General features: G+C 36.8%; 1 protein-coding gene across 8 annotated transcripts in view; it reads right to left on the bottom strand.

The window, feature by feature from the left end:
• The window catches only part of ANKS1B (ankyrin repeat and sterile alpha motif domain containing 1B), a 408,217-nt gene that overhangs the window by 392,968 nt on the left and 675 nt on the right, over positions 1–14,574 (bottom strand). The gene's annotated exons all lie outside the window — the stretch shown is intronic.

The raw sequence follows: 14,574 nt of genomic DNA, 5'->3' as shown, positions 1-14,574 counted from the left end.
AGGAACTTGGCTCTTTTCACTGAAGCATAGATCTATAAACCAGACACATAACTACCTAACTGTGACGGAGCTCATTTCAAGATTTTTCAAGGTTTCCTATGTAGGCAAGACATAACTCAAATTTATTTGCAAAATGTCTTCAGTATGTTTTCTCCCACTTGCATTATTTTCTGGAGGATGGTGATACCCAGTCCTGTCTCATTAGCATTGAAGTAACATCCCGCAACAGAAAAAAAAAAAAAAAGAGATGTGTGAAGATAAAGTGAGCAATTATTTACATTTAAGTTTTTAAGCTGTAGTGGAAAATACTGACCTATTGAGAAATTGATAGGCTAGCTCACTATTGATTAACAGTGAAACACATAAACACAACTTGATAGTGTTTCAATTGGAAAAGAGAATCTAATGATCAAAGCACTAACAGAACTGGAGACGTGTAATATTTAGTGCAGTAACACTCAGCTATACAATATCATTAATGTGGTCAGTGTATAGTTACAGAATGCATTGCTGTTAGCCAAAGGCATTTTCTTCATTTGGAATGTGAACTAATGCTTAGGTGTGCAAGTCTTCAGCTGTTATGGTCAGGATAAATGATCCCAACTTTAGCCTGAAAATCCATTTGAACGGATATGAGGCAAACTTCTCTTTGCATACTGTAATTGCTATATATGCTTACTGATGCCAAAACCTGCTCAAAAAACAATCACTTGAAAACTATGGAAAAAAATCAGGTACTGTATTACATACAGCCAACTTCAGCACAGCAGCACAATACCAAATTAAGAGCCATATTACACTTCAAATGAGAAGTTCAAGTCAGGCTACTTTTTCCTTTTCTGACAATTTTTAAGGTGGGTCACAAATCTCTAATCTTAGTCCCAGGTGTTACCAGGTTTCTAAGCATTTTCAATTCTAGCTAAAACTTCTTTGCATGATGCTCATGAAAACTAAACTTAAAACATCTTTAGAAAGAAAGTAATTCTTCATATATGAATCAAAAATGGTTTAAATGAAAAACAACTACTTTAATCATTCCTATTATTGTCAAGTTCTGTATGCTTAGATGTGTCATAATGTACCCTAATGGAGTTGAAAAGGGAAAGAGATTTGTCATCAAAATTATATTGCATTTGCCTGCAATGACCTGAACATAAGGCTGTGTGACTAAAATTGCAGAAGTATGCCCTGAGCAGTGCTCTCACAGTCAGGACAGCCTCCCTTACTGCTCTGGAAAATTTGAAATAGTTCCTGACAACTCCCTACGTGAGTGTCATTCAACTGCTTTGAAAGGCAGCATCTGCCTTATAGTTACAGTGAAAAGAAAGCCATGCTTTGCTGAGTTCTGCATGCTTTACCTGAGGTTCATCTGATGCCCAGGAAGTTTGGTAGTGCAATACTGTGAAATTATTCTGGTACATAGATTGCTTTCTATGGAGCAGAGAAAGAAAGTCCCCAAAGACCCAACTCTTCAGGAATATAATGAATTGTCAGTTTTACCAAAAGGCTCATTTTCACAGGGAAAATCTCAGCTGTACTCTGGACTTTTCCAAGAATCCCAGAAGACTACAATAATGCATGCTGAATGACAGTTGCATGGTGATACAGCACCTCACAAGTCAAATGAAACTTATCTACAGAGATGCATATTATGAGCTGACCTTCTTCAATAATTGCTCTTGATTCTTCTTTAGGGATTGTGACACTCAGAAATGGTGACATCTTGTGTAATTTAACAAAGTCAGATTTTCAAAGGAGATTTGGATAATTAGCTACTATGAAGATTAGCCAAAGTAGTAAATTTTAAAAGAAAGAAGTCTAGACATTCTGGCTCTATCCTTCAAAAAATAATCCTGAGGCCTGCTTTCTCACTCTTGACTGAACTTTTTTTAAGCCCAAGAACATATTTTACCAGAAATACCACAAAAGGACTGAGTTCCTTCCTTCTGCCATTTTTCAGAGATAGTGGGTTTGGTTTTGGCATTTTCCCAAGTAGCTGGGCAAATTCATCCACATGTGCTACAGGTCTCTCGGGCAAAGACCAGACAACATCCAACCACCTGCATGTATTTTCTTGTCACTCTCTAAATAAATTTATTTGCCACATCAAAAGTTTTCATCAGTCTTTGAGGAAGGTTCTGAAAATGGACCTCTACTATTTTGTCCAGGAAATTACCATGCCCTACTTTGTAAATCAGTCCTGTATCCCTGATCTTATATTTTTGATCAGTTCTGTGTCTGTTCTTTCAAACTACCCAATGAATTCTGCTTTACATTCAATTTTTCCATGCCATTTCCAGCCTAGTGCCTTCTGCATTCACCAAAGTCATTAACCTAGATATTTTATTTTTTTTTTCATATGGACTCCCTGGCCTTGAGGTGAGTATCTGCAGCAAGGTTCTCTTTTTCAAGGCTGGCACAAGCAACCTCAGGATTCTTCACATCCTTTCTTCCCCCTTTCAGGCTGGGCATCACAATAATAGTGGGAAAGGAAGGGATGATGAGAAAAAATCCTATGAAAACAATATTTAGTTACTGAGGGAAGGGAAAGAAATCTCTTCATCCCTTACCACCATCATAATTAGCTGATTTATTCCCTGGAGATTATCTACTGAAATAGGCAGCCTAACAAGGAGGATGATCCCTTGGCATTTTAAAAAGGAGACACTTCTAAACAAGTGCTTTTCTCAAAACTCAGTCTGTGTCCTGTAACAACCAGTCGAGCTTTAAAGCAAAAGAATGAGCGCAAACATTGTAACAGTTCATGTCATAGCAAAGACTATTCAGGCACTGGAGGCAGATGACAAGATTTCTGCTACTTTTACTCCTTTTATACTATTTATGTCTGTGTAACTCTTTCTTGCTTGAATGACAGAGACATAGATGCTCAGTACTGAAGCTCCTCTCTTTTTTTGGTTAAGCAGTAGCAACACAGTAAGTACCACGGACCAAGAACAGCTTCTCTTCTGAAGTAACTCATTAGTTCTGGTCCACAGTTTAAGTAAGAAAATGATACACATCCCATTTATGCCTCAAACTATCTTTCTAGGGCATAAGAGGAAACATTCCATCACTAGGGAACGACCTTGCTGTTTCCCACAAGAGAAGAGAGGAAAATAACATCTTTCCCCTACACACAGCTCTTTCATTTCATCTTCACACTTGACTTTCAACAATTAAAGTTTGATTTTTCTTGCCTCACTTTTGCTATTTCACATAATATAATGGGAATCTGGTGCAAATGAGTATTACTAGTCACTGAAAAGGAAAAAAAAAAGGAAAAAACCATCCTCCTGTATCTTAAATTCTACATAATGTCTCATAAACATATTAGATACACATCAGGAGTTGTAGTTTTTCCTAAGTTATTAGAGGTGTCTCAAATTTCTTTGTGTTCTGTTCACCACCAAATGGGTAGTCCATATTTACAATCTCTAAATACATTTTTCTCTGGAAAAAATATATTTCTGTGGAAATATATACATAACTATATACAAAAGGAGTGTATTAAAAAGTGTTGAGATTGCAAAGGCGAGGATTAAAGTTCTGATGCTCAGTCACCTTACTAACACATAAGTATTAATAATAGTCTTCATCACATGATTTTCTTGTATTGTGCAATGAATGATGTTGGAACAGTTGAAGGCCTATCCCTTAGTATGGGGATGATTGAACAAAAACTTTTCTTTTTGAAAATCAAAGGTATTAAAAGGTGCATTTGTATTTATTAAATCAATTAAATAAGGTAAGAACAGGAACAGGAACAGCAGTTTAATGCTGCACCACAGAACTGCATTGTATCCATGTCTGTTCTCCAGAAACAAACCTCTGAGTATCTGAACAGATCTTCATACATTTGAACATATAAATGCTACTTAATTTACAGAGAATGTTCTTCACATAATACTTCATTAAGATGTGAAACCCTTGCTGTGAGATGTCATGAATGCTAAAAATTTGCATTGCTTCAAAGACCAATTGAACAAATGCACAGAAGAAAAAAATCCATTGGAGCTTTTTAATACAAAGACAATACATCTGTTGTAGAAAGCTGCTGTAAATTGCTAAAAGCTGTGAGAGTACACTGGAGAAACTGTTATATACAACGTGTTTGCTTTGCCACTATGTTCTTCTAAGAACAGGCTCTTGACTCACAGTCAAAACTGGAGAAGAGTACTTTGCTAGACAGACATTCATTCTGACCATGAAGAGCCACTCCTATAATTTTATACTAACTATATTAATCCTGTGAAAAATGAGCTCTTTGAAGTCACCAGATGGAAACACCAATTCAACATACTTCTCACCATAATCTGAGTGCTTCAGTCAGCATTTTTAAGTGCAGACATTAAAACCCTACCCAGTCACTGAAGTACAGGGACAGCAAACTCATTAACTCTGACTGTGAAGCAGTCAGATACCATAGTGACAAACATCACCAAACAAAAAAAGCCCAGGAGAAATATTAATCATTCTTTTTCTAGAGAAGAGTTTGAATTTTGTGCAGAAAATTAGGCTCGGGGCTAAACACTGAGTAGTAAGCCAAAAATGCTGAATAACTGATTATTTAATGAGCACTGCCTACCTTGGGCCACAAGTGAGGAAAGGACTACAGATTGTGCCATTAAAATAAAAACATGTAATGCCTGCATTCAGTGGGATACATAAAAACTTCACTGGCAACCTTAATGTTATCATTCATAAAAAAAGCAAACTAAAACTCCTGAAATTTCACCCTGTAGTGTCATCTTGGCAAAACTTGACTAGATGATTTATCATAACCACTTCTTCCACTTAAACTAATGTCATGACTGGTGGCCCTTTATTAACTACTATTATAGGATTTTTTTTAGCACAAAAAGAAAATGAGACCCTTTGCAAATGCATTTCACATATATAGCAAGGAAATATGAAAATGTCAGGCTTTGAATGAAAATTGCATTTCAGTACATAAACATTTTCTTTCAATTCTGCTGAATGAATTTTTCTTTATTCTGCCCTGTTCCCCATAGCTCATCTCCTAAACTTCTCTCACTGTCCTCAGTGCTGCTAACTGCCATGGTCAGTCTCAGGTCTTATTCCTAATCTCAATTCTTCTACCCAATTCCTTCACCAATCACTTCTTTTCAGACTTTAACATACAGCCTGCTTGCAAACCACCCCAAATACCTTGATTCAGGTCTCCTCCTGTCTTCTATCCCCATTTCCTCACCCAGAACATATGCTTATTCCAAACCTTTAGAGGCTTTATTTTCTGCTTATGACAAGAGGCCTCTCCCTCTGAAATCAAGACTTGCATAGTCTACATGAAAGTAGGAATATAGGGGATAGATTTAACTGTTGTGACAGGCAAACAACAGATTTGTAACATGCATGTGTACTACATGCCGTATGCTTTATTTCCCCAAATTATTTATTTGGTTCTTTGAAGCATTACTTGCATGCATTATGTGAGAATATCCCTGGCAGATCACTTGGTTATGCAAGAGACTGCTCTGCAATAAATGTGCACAAAACAGGAAGCAGGGTGATTGCAAATCACTTATGAGCATATTTTGACAAATTAACTATCCAGATGACAAGAAGGACATGAAAGTGCATAAATAATTACTTGAGAAAGCTGAAAACTAAAAATAAGCACAAATTATGTTTTTAAGAAACCTTACCAATGACTTAATTGAGATTCTGGGGTCAAACTGCTAATATGAATATGCTGGGGATGTTAATTTGCAAAAAATAACCTAGAGATTCACTGTTCATATGGAGTGACATCTAAAAATAGAAAACAATGACCCTAACAAGTCAGTAAGTAAACATCGAAGACATTAAACTCAGGAGTTAATTTTCAGAATACCAGTAAAAACTCCACTGGAAAGTATTATCATGAAGGTTTAAAATTCAAGCAATATGCAGTGCTGAAGCAAGCAAAATTCAGGCAATATGCAGAAAATACCTAGTCCAAAAGACAGTCCCAAATCTGATTTATAAAACTCTTCTTTTTTCTTATTTTCTCCAAAAGACATCTATCTCTTGGACACATCTCATACTGTGACAGTGTGAATATTTAACAACTTAACCTATTTCAGCACTTGTCCAGGCTATGAAGGATTAGGAGAAAATCCACATACCAATCACACCATTCCCACAGGAGAAAGAAGTTACTAATGTGTGAATTCAAAGACTAAGTGTAATATTTGTGGTTTTGTAATGACTAACATGCCAGAAAAATATGTACAACACAAAAAACTGTCCAACTCCAGCAAAAGAACCTGCAGTGGTGTAAGAGCTATTCACTCCCAGCTGAAGGACTACACAATGTTTTTGCCTGAATTTCATGAGACGCCAATGAGCCCATTTCTCCAGCCTGCCCAGGTCCCTCCTTACAGCAATTCCTCATAAGAATGTTCCTGCTGCAGTTTGGTGTCACCTACAAACCTGCTATATGCAAAATGTTGCGATCCATACTGGCCCTTGAATCTTGAGGAAATCCTCTAGCAGATCCCAGCAGTTGGATTTTGTACTGTCAATCACACCCTCTCACAGTCCAGCCAAGCTTCAACCTATCTTAGCATCCTCTTATTCATCACAAGCTTAGTAAATCCATGCTGGCTATTATCAGCTGCGTTCTCACCCTTAGTGAGAGCAGAAATTACATGCATAAGGATATGCTTGGGAACTTTAGGACTTAGAATAGCCTAATGAGCCAAGTGACCCCAGAACCATCCTTTCACCCTTCCAAACCATGGGCATGACTGTGGTTACTGTACTGCAAAAGTCCCATACCTACTTGGTGGTTTTGCACGCTCCTCACAGCACTAACTCCATCTTCCACAGAGCCAACAAACTCCAACTCTCTTCTCACCCAGCCAACCCACTCCTTTATAGCACTCATGCTTATTGGACACAGCTGTGGCCTATTAAGGGCAGGCCTGCTCCTAATCTTTGGTGATTAGTACAGCTGCAACTCCTCAGGGGTGAGATTGCCTTCTGCACTATCTCTATTTTCTTACATTCTATCCCCCCACACATGACATTTTCCTTTTTCAGTCATCAGAAACTTCCCATGTTTGACACAATCCTCCAAAAATTAAGTGACCTCACAGTAATATGGGTTCCTCAAATGTAAATGTTCCCCTGATCTTCCTCTACTGTGGGGACTGTTTCAAAAGCTGGCAAGTCAAACTTTACAGCCAGACAACCAAAGCAGAAAAGACAACGAGTCATTGCCTTGTCCATGAGCTTTGTCACTGGGTCTTCTGCCCCACCAAGCACTGAGTCCATATTTTCTTTTGATGTCAACGTATTTACTTTTGCCTTTCCTATCTTCCTAAGTTTCAACTCCAGCTCATGTTTTCTAATTTGTTTTTTGTACACTTGGAGCACTTTCAATAAACCTCATGTGATACAACATCATGCATTTGAAGCAATTTTCATGTCTCTCTAACTTCAACCATCCAGAATTCTGCCCCTTGGCCAGCTAATCTACTGATTATCGATCAGTACCTACTTTCTACTGCTTCTGAATTAACCCCAACCAGCTATACAACACAGAAGGAAAGAAATTCCACCCAAATTTAGCTTCAACCTACCTATATATCATTTTTAATATATTCTACATATACTTTCAATTACAAGTGTTTTCCTGTTCTTCAACGTTTACCTACAAAAATATTTAAATAAGGGATATGTTTCATCTCAACATAAAATAATTCAATATCTACTTTGGGGTGAGCTCAGTCACTCTCTATGCCCCCTAACTGACTAGATCTCCATTGCCTGTAATAGGAACTTAGACACCCAGCACTGACATCAACACCCACAAAAACATAGCTGCCACTGGCTGTTTTAAAGAGGAACTAAATTGCACTCAAGATGTCATTTTGAACATTTTTTCTAGCTTTAGAAAATGTATGTGCAATACATAGGAAACAGTGTAAAGTGATTATACTAAAAGTATAACCTTGTGGAATTAAATCTCACAGAACCTTTCTTACAGTAGATACCTGTACATTAATAGAAATTCATAGATGTTAAATGAGGTGCAGAACAGTTGTTGTATTACTTCTTAATGCAAAGTGATGATACTGAAAATACTGCCACCAGGAAAAAGTAATTGAAAATAAAAAAGGTCTTCCAATAGAAGGAAGGTTAAAAAAAATGTATTCCCTACTTCCCAAAAATGTCCATGTACTTGAAAATATCATATGAGTAAGCAGAAATTAACACTACTTACCATGCCTTAACACATTTAACAGTAAAAGCTGTCAATATATTTTACTTTGAAGTATTAGTATAGGATTAGGATGTGTATTCTAACTGGAAATGGCCAGCAGAGAAATTCCATGGCAGAAGGGAATTCCAGCTGCAGAACTCTTGTATCTGTCACTCCCCCAGGTAAGCAGACGAAGCTTGCTGAAGAAAAGGCACTGTAACTGCACTCTACATTACACTGTCCCTTACAGATTATATACCAGTTGCATAAATTAAAGCAGTTTATAGGATGCTTCAACTAGTGCCTTTGTCAGGAAAAAAAAAAAAATTGCCTAAAGCTGTAAGCACTCCTTAGCAGCTCATCCAGGAATACTCATACAAACAGAAATGGAGGCAAATAAAAAAATCTACCTGTAGAGTTTTGGAAACATAGCTATGTCCTGGATCCCTACTGCAGTGACTGTGAAAACACCTGCCCTAAAAGCATCTATATTTGCTCTTCATTCATAACATCTCCAACCTTCACAAGATAGCAGACCTTTCAGATTACATAATTCTTCATTCCCTTTCGTTTATTTCCCCTTTTAGTTCCACTATAACATTACTACTTAAAAACAGTAATGTTATGTCAATGTCAAAAATTTACAAAGCAGCATTAATTCTACTGAATTACCAAATCTCTAAAATTATAAATGGGGAAATATACAGGAGGGGTGATCACAATGACTTTATAGGGTCCTCTGTGGAATTAGACACTAGCCATCTAGTGGCTAAGGATTCTATACGAATTCTAAAGGTATTAAGTTACAGACACTTCCATCTTCTGAAGGTTGTTCCTTACCTTCCCCTTTTGACACCTTTGTCAAACTTCCCTTACTAGTCTGCCTGGTTCCATCATAAGCTCCATCAGTCCTCCCAATACAGTTCCCATATCTTGATCCTATCTATGGGCAGATAAAATTACCTTGGTAGATTTTACACTAGATCTACAGTTCTTAGTGGTCAATTTTTGCATTTGGTCTAACACTTAAGAAAATTAATAGAACATACACTTCACCAATACTCAGAAAACTATTTCTGGAGTAAGGAGATGTGAGAAGTTTATCCATGAAGTTTAACTACAGAGCTTAAATCTGGGATCATACTGAACTCCTAGGGAAGATTTATTACACAGACTTCGTGAATTGCCTTGCCTTAACCATCTATCTATAACCTGGATATTGTTATATTGCTACCTTTACATATTGTAAATATTTCAAACTAGAGAAGAAATCTAAGGAGTTCAATAGATAAAAATGTTGTCTGAACTTTGATTGAAAGCATTTATCAAAAAGAAGACTAAAAATAAATCTAAAAAGGGTAGAAGATGACAAAATAAAGGATAAGAGAAGCTCACACATTTGCAAGGGAAAGCAGAGTCAATGCATCAATCAACTACCACTAATACCAAAAAGCATAAACTAACTGTTGTCCTGATTATTAGTTTGCATTCCATACTGAAAGGCAAAAAGAAGAAAGATTAAATATGTCCTCAAAAGAATTAGATTAACTTCTCCAACAGGATAAAGAAGGTAAGTGGGAAATCTGGGAATGCTGGTCTCTGCTTAGGACATCAGTAAAAATCCCTTCATTCATTAAAAGTAGTATAACTAAAATTAGAAATAAATATAGAGTTACTGGATACCGTATTGAACTACGTAATAAATACTTTCCATTTTATTATCTGTGCTGGTTGTCTGAAATAAATACCTTGGAATCATGTGAGCCCAGAACTCTGGAACTGCAAGTCTCACATAATACTATCTTGTTAAGATCCCCTTACTTTAAACAATGCTAGCTGTAATGAACAACAGAAATAGATCCCTTATTCTTGTTAAGTTGATCCATTTGTTATTCAAATTATAACATGAAAAAGCTTTAAAACTGTTAACTAAAGCTTCATAAAGTATTTCAACATTTTAAATACTTCCTGCTCTACAAGACCTACCAAGTGTGATCTGTTTTCACAAAGGAAGCTGAATGAATCAGAGGGCTCTGCACAAGGACAGAAGAGGATCTGTGTGGTTTTCAGCACGCACTGAGGCCATCAGGCTAAACTGTGGCTTTGCTGCAAGCAAGACACTGCTCTGGGAAACAGATGAGGAAACAGATTGCAACTCCCAGACTGACAATCTGCTTGCCGTGTTTCTTACACTTTGGAGGAGAAATAACTTGGGCCAGGCCTACACATGGTGTAGCTGCGCTAAGTAAGGCTGAGCAAAGAACGAAACCATTCCCTGCCACAGTGCCAAGTGTGGAAGGGGAAAGAACCAGCTCCAGGCAGGCTGCTCCACCCTCTCATGCTGTGTAATGGCAGCAGCCAACAAAGAGCAAAAAAGGGCCAATTCAACCTTCCCTACTACTCTGTGCCAGTTCATATTAATTAATATTCAATCCCACAGTCCCGTTAAAAAACCAAAGCACTTTTACTATGTTCAGTTTAAAAAGACTAAAAATTAACATATAACAAAAAACTATCCATTCCTGCTAGTAACATGGAAGAAATGGGCATGTGCATGGCTACATGTGGCAAAATGAGGTAAGGTCTCTGATATACATTAAAACATCCAAAGTTTTTTCTCCTAAAAATTCTTTGAAAGAAATGAAAGCTGTCTCTATCCAACAATGAAAAACTGCTGGTCAATTAAAACATGCTATGTATACAGAGATAGTCAAATTAAGAAAATTAAAAATACCAGGTTTGTTAGAAACACTTTACTCTTCCTATGTGTTAAATCCTTTAATATGCATTAAGAATTTGGGATACAGAAATTAATGATAAATTCTAGAGAGACTGTGGGATTTTACTGTCAAGTTTTGATGTTCACACTAGAATAATATAAGAGCCAGTGAAATCACATAAAAATATGTGAAAATTCTATTTGCAATCTGGAAAAAAAATCCATAACTCTAAACTTCAAAAACTTTTTTTTTAGTATGAAACTTATTTAATATACTAATTTATGACAATTCCAATGGAATTCACAAAGAAACAGAAAAAATAAATTTAGACTTAAGTTTTCTAAACTTTGAATGTTTTATGAGGTGTCTCAACATAGTAAAAGAAGACACTCCAGCCCTGCACTAATGTTTTGGGTTAGAGACCGTAGGCAAAACATGTAGCACAGCTTTAGATGTCCTAATCTATCACACTGGGAATTTAGATGTATCTCCAGAGTTCCTGGTTCTTTGTCAAAGTCCATCATTCAATTCAGAAAACACCTGGGCACCTAAAGTACCACTAAGTACCCAAGTTTAAGCAACTAAATTACATCAGGTGTTTACTTAGGTTACTTGCTCTAGTATGTTGCAATACTTCATGCTGATCTTTGCACCTGAAGAATTCACCCTCACTATATTGAGCCACAATCTTTATGAAACAGAGCAAACTATGGATATTGAGGCAGGGGGCACAAACTACCCAGGGCAGCCCTCCAAAGCTCCTCCTGAGCTGAAATGAGTTACAGAGTCCACACAGTCAAACATCACTGATTTGTTGTTGTAGATAAGCCAATCTGGCCATGAGGTATTATGTAGTAAGTATTACAGATATCTGGGTGCATATGAGGTCTTAATTAAGCATACATCATTTTTATGTACTTTGCACATACTCTAAGCACGTGTTTAAGTTACTGCAGGAATTCCTTCATACATTTATATGTGTGCTTAAACAGCCTTCCAGAACAGAGCTGTTTTCTTCAACTGTTGTCATAATTTAATGACTTAGGAGTTAGAAGTCAGGCCTTTAAAATTTATATAATTTAGTCTGCAATTAGTATCAGCAAACAGGTCCAACTATAGAATACCCATACAAAAGTTTGCCGTAGTTTCCCCCCAGGTACTATAAAGCACATTAATAGTTAAGAAAAAAAAGCTGTTATAAAAATGTAAATAGGACATCAGAGCTCAGATAGTTTGCTCATTGGTTCAGATAACAACCAATGTGTGTTTTTCAATGTATGAATATTAAATTTCATTCACAGGGCACATAATTATTGTAAAGCCAATTTCGGCCAAAAAATCATGTCTGTCCATAGAGCGTTCAGCCACATAAACTGAGTTGTCTTCAGCACTTGGAAGAAATCCAAAGGGACAATGTAGTCCTACTACCTAGACCAATGCATCAGGCACAGTATTAGTCTATATGCATGCTGAAAGAGTTGGACTTTTCCAACCTAACACGAGAAACAGCACTGCCAAAAGAAGAAAGAAAGAGCAACATGGACAAGAGCAACATTTCTCACCAGAGTGGGATACGTACAGTCCTGGGGCACTGTTTTAGAAACTGAGCAATAATTATGATCAACAAAACAACAGGAGTCAGTGTCAAAATTACTCCTAAAAATAAATAAATTTTTTAAAATTATGCCACCTATATTTTTCTCTGTTGCTTTTTTAAAATCAACTGTCAAAAGTTTTTATTCTAACAAACTGTATGCAAAGATACCAATATAGCTCTACTAGTAAACTTCTTCAGGTTTTCAATTTAAAAAAATCTTTGGATCCCCTTCAAATTCAAACTTTTATAGTGTACAAGTATGGCTCTTCTACAGCTTTGCTACTATCCATAAGTGTTGATTTCCCAAACAGGATCAGGATGTTCATATGACTCTCACATTGTTTCCATGTTTTCTGTACCAAGATAGATCCAAGCTTAATCTTGCATGTCATTCTGGACTTAATCCATAATTAATGGCATCAGTTAGATCATGGAACATTTCCAAAAAAAAGGAAAAAAAAGCTATGTCAAAATACCTGTCACATATAATTCTTTCATGAAAAACATTTACTATAATGCATACTAGTTTCTGCTTCAAGCGTTCCCGCTGAGCCTTCTGAAAAGTCCTATGTTCCATAGTGTGTTAGATTGTGAATATTTAAGCATCATTAAGGATGCTTACTGAATTCTTTCTAAATTAGAAATATTTCATCATACAGCTGGATGCAGCATACAGCTGAAAGTTCACTCTTCATTTTTGAAGCTGTGTTTACAGAAAGCCATAGACATTCTTGTTGACATTAGTAAGAAATGCCATAAATTAAACAGTATATGTTTTACTCTGCTTTACTTCTCTTCAAGCTAAGTGCACTTCCAGGAAAAAAAAAAAAAGCCAGTTGACTTTACAGCCTAAAATTCCTCAATCCTGAGTAACAAACAAGGACTGTGATGACCCATCTGTATATACAAAACACACGGTTCACGTGTTCTGTGTACACAACACACAAGAGTGCTGTTTAATAAAGGGAGGCAAGCATAAGCAAATGCACCCCCTCTGGATATACAGAACTCACAATATAAAACACGAAATTAACAGTGCAAGAATACACCACAGGCACTAGCCCTGGAGAAAGCCTCTGCACAAACCATGTGTTAGAACTAGATTATAAATGGCCAGTCATTGTACTGAAGTGAACTTACTTCTGTACTTAGAAAAGTGGGTATCATATTTCAAATTCAACTGACTAGCTGGCACACTTCTTCCTAAGCAGCCTATTCGAGTACAGTACAAAAAGCAATCACATGGTGTGTTTTGATTTTGGTCAATGGGCTAGTAATTTAACAGTGGTGCAACAGCTAATTGAACAGGGGCACCACAGAACTTTGGTAAACTATGAATACCTGAACTGTTCTTGTTTACAGCACTAAACCTAGCTTTAAAATAGCAAGATTTTATAAAAGAGGTTAAACAGTGTAATTTAGAGAGTTAACAATAAATTTTCCCTGACAGGGAACTTGGAAATAATATAAATATCTTGACAAGAAGGCACTGGCAAAAGAAGCACAAATATATTTTAATTTAATCAATTTCCATGGTGCTAGGCCTTTTCTTTCTGTAAGAAACAAAAAAACCCAAACCAAGCCCCAAATTTATTCAAGTTCTAGGTCAACAGTGTTTCAGTTCATTTTTTCTTCTTTTGCTATGCCTAGTTTAGTGTTGAACACTAGGACTGGACTGTGTGCTGCAGACCTTCTCTGCTCTGAATACAGTCAGATGCCATAAATGATTGTGACAACGCTCTGACTTAAGAGCATGATGAAACTTATGATCAAAGCTATGCTGGAGATGGCAGGAGATACAACTAATGACTGAAGTTAAGCCCTATCACCCAACATGGCCAGTAACCCAGTTTCACTCCACTAAATCCAGGTACCTTGAAAGTAATGCTGCTCTTACCTAACCTGCTCCCTAAGTTTTACACCTCCCCTGCCTCGATGATCTCCCACAAAAAAAGATTCCCTTTCTTTGTTTTGTAGGCTTATTACGATGGCATGCCTAATTTCCTCTGCAAGCAAGGGTAGAAGCTATGGGTGAGAGTATGGGG

Source organism: Agelaius phoeniceus, chromosome 5, assembly GCF_051311805.1.
Source record: "Agelaius phoeniceus isolate bAgePho1 chromosome 5, bAgePho1.hap1, whole genome shotgun sequence".
NCBI classification, from domain to species: domain Eukaryota; kingdom Metazoa; phylum Chordata; class Aves; order Passeriformes; family Icteridae; genus Agelaius; species Agelaius phoeniceus.
Note: the sequence above shows the minus strand (reverse complement) of the source record. Positions and strands in the feature narration are given on the sequence as shown.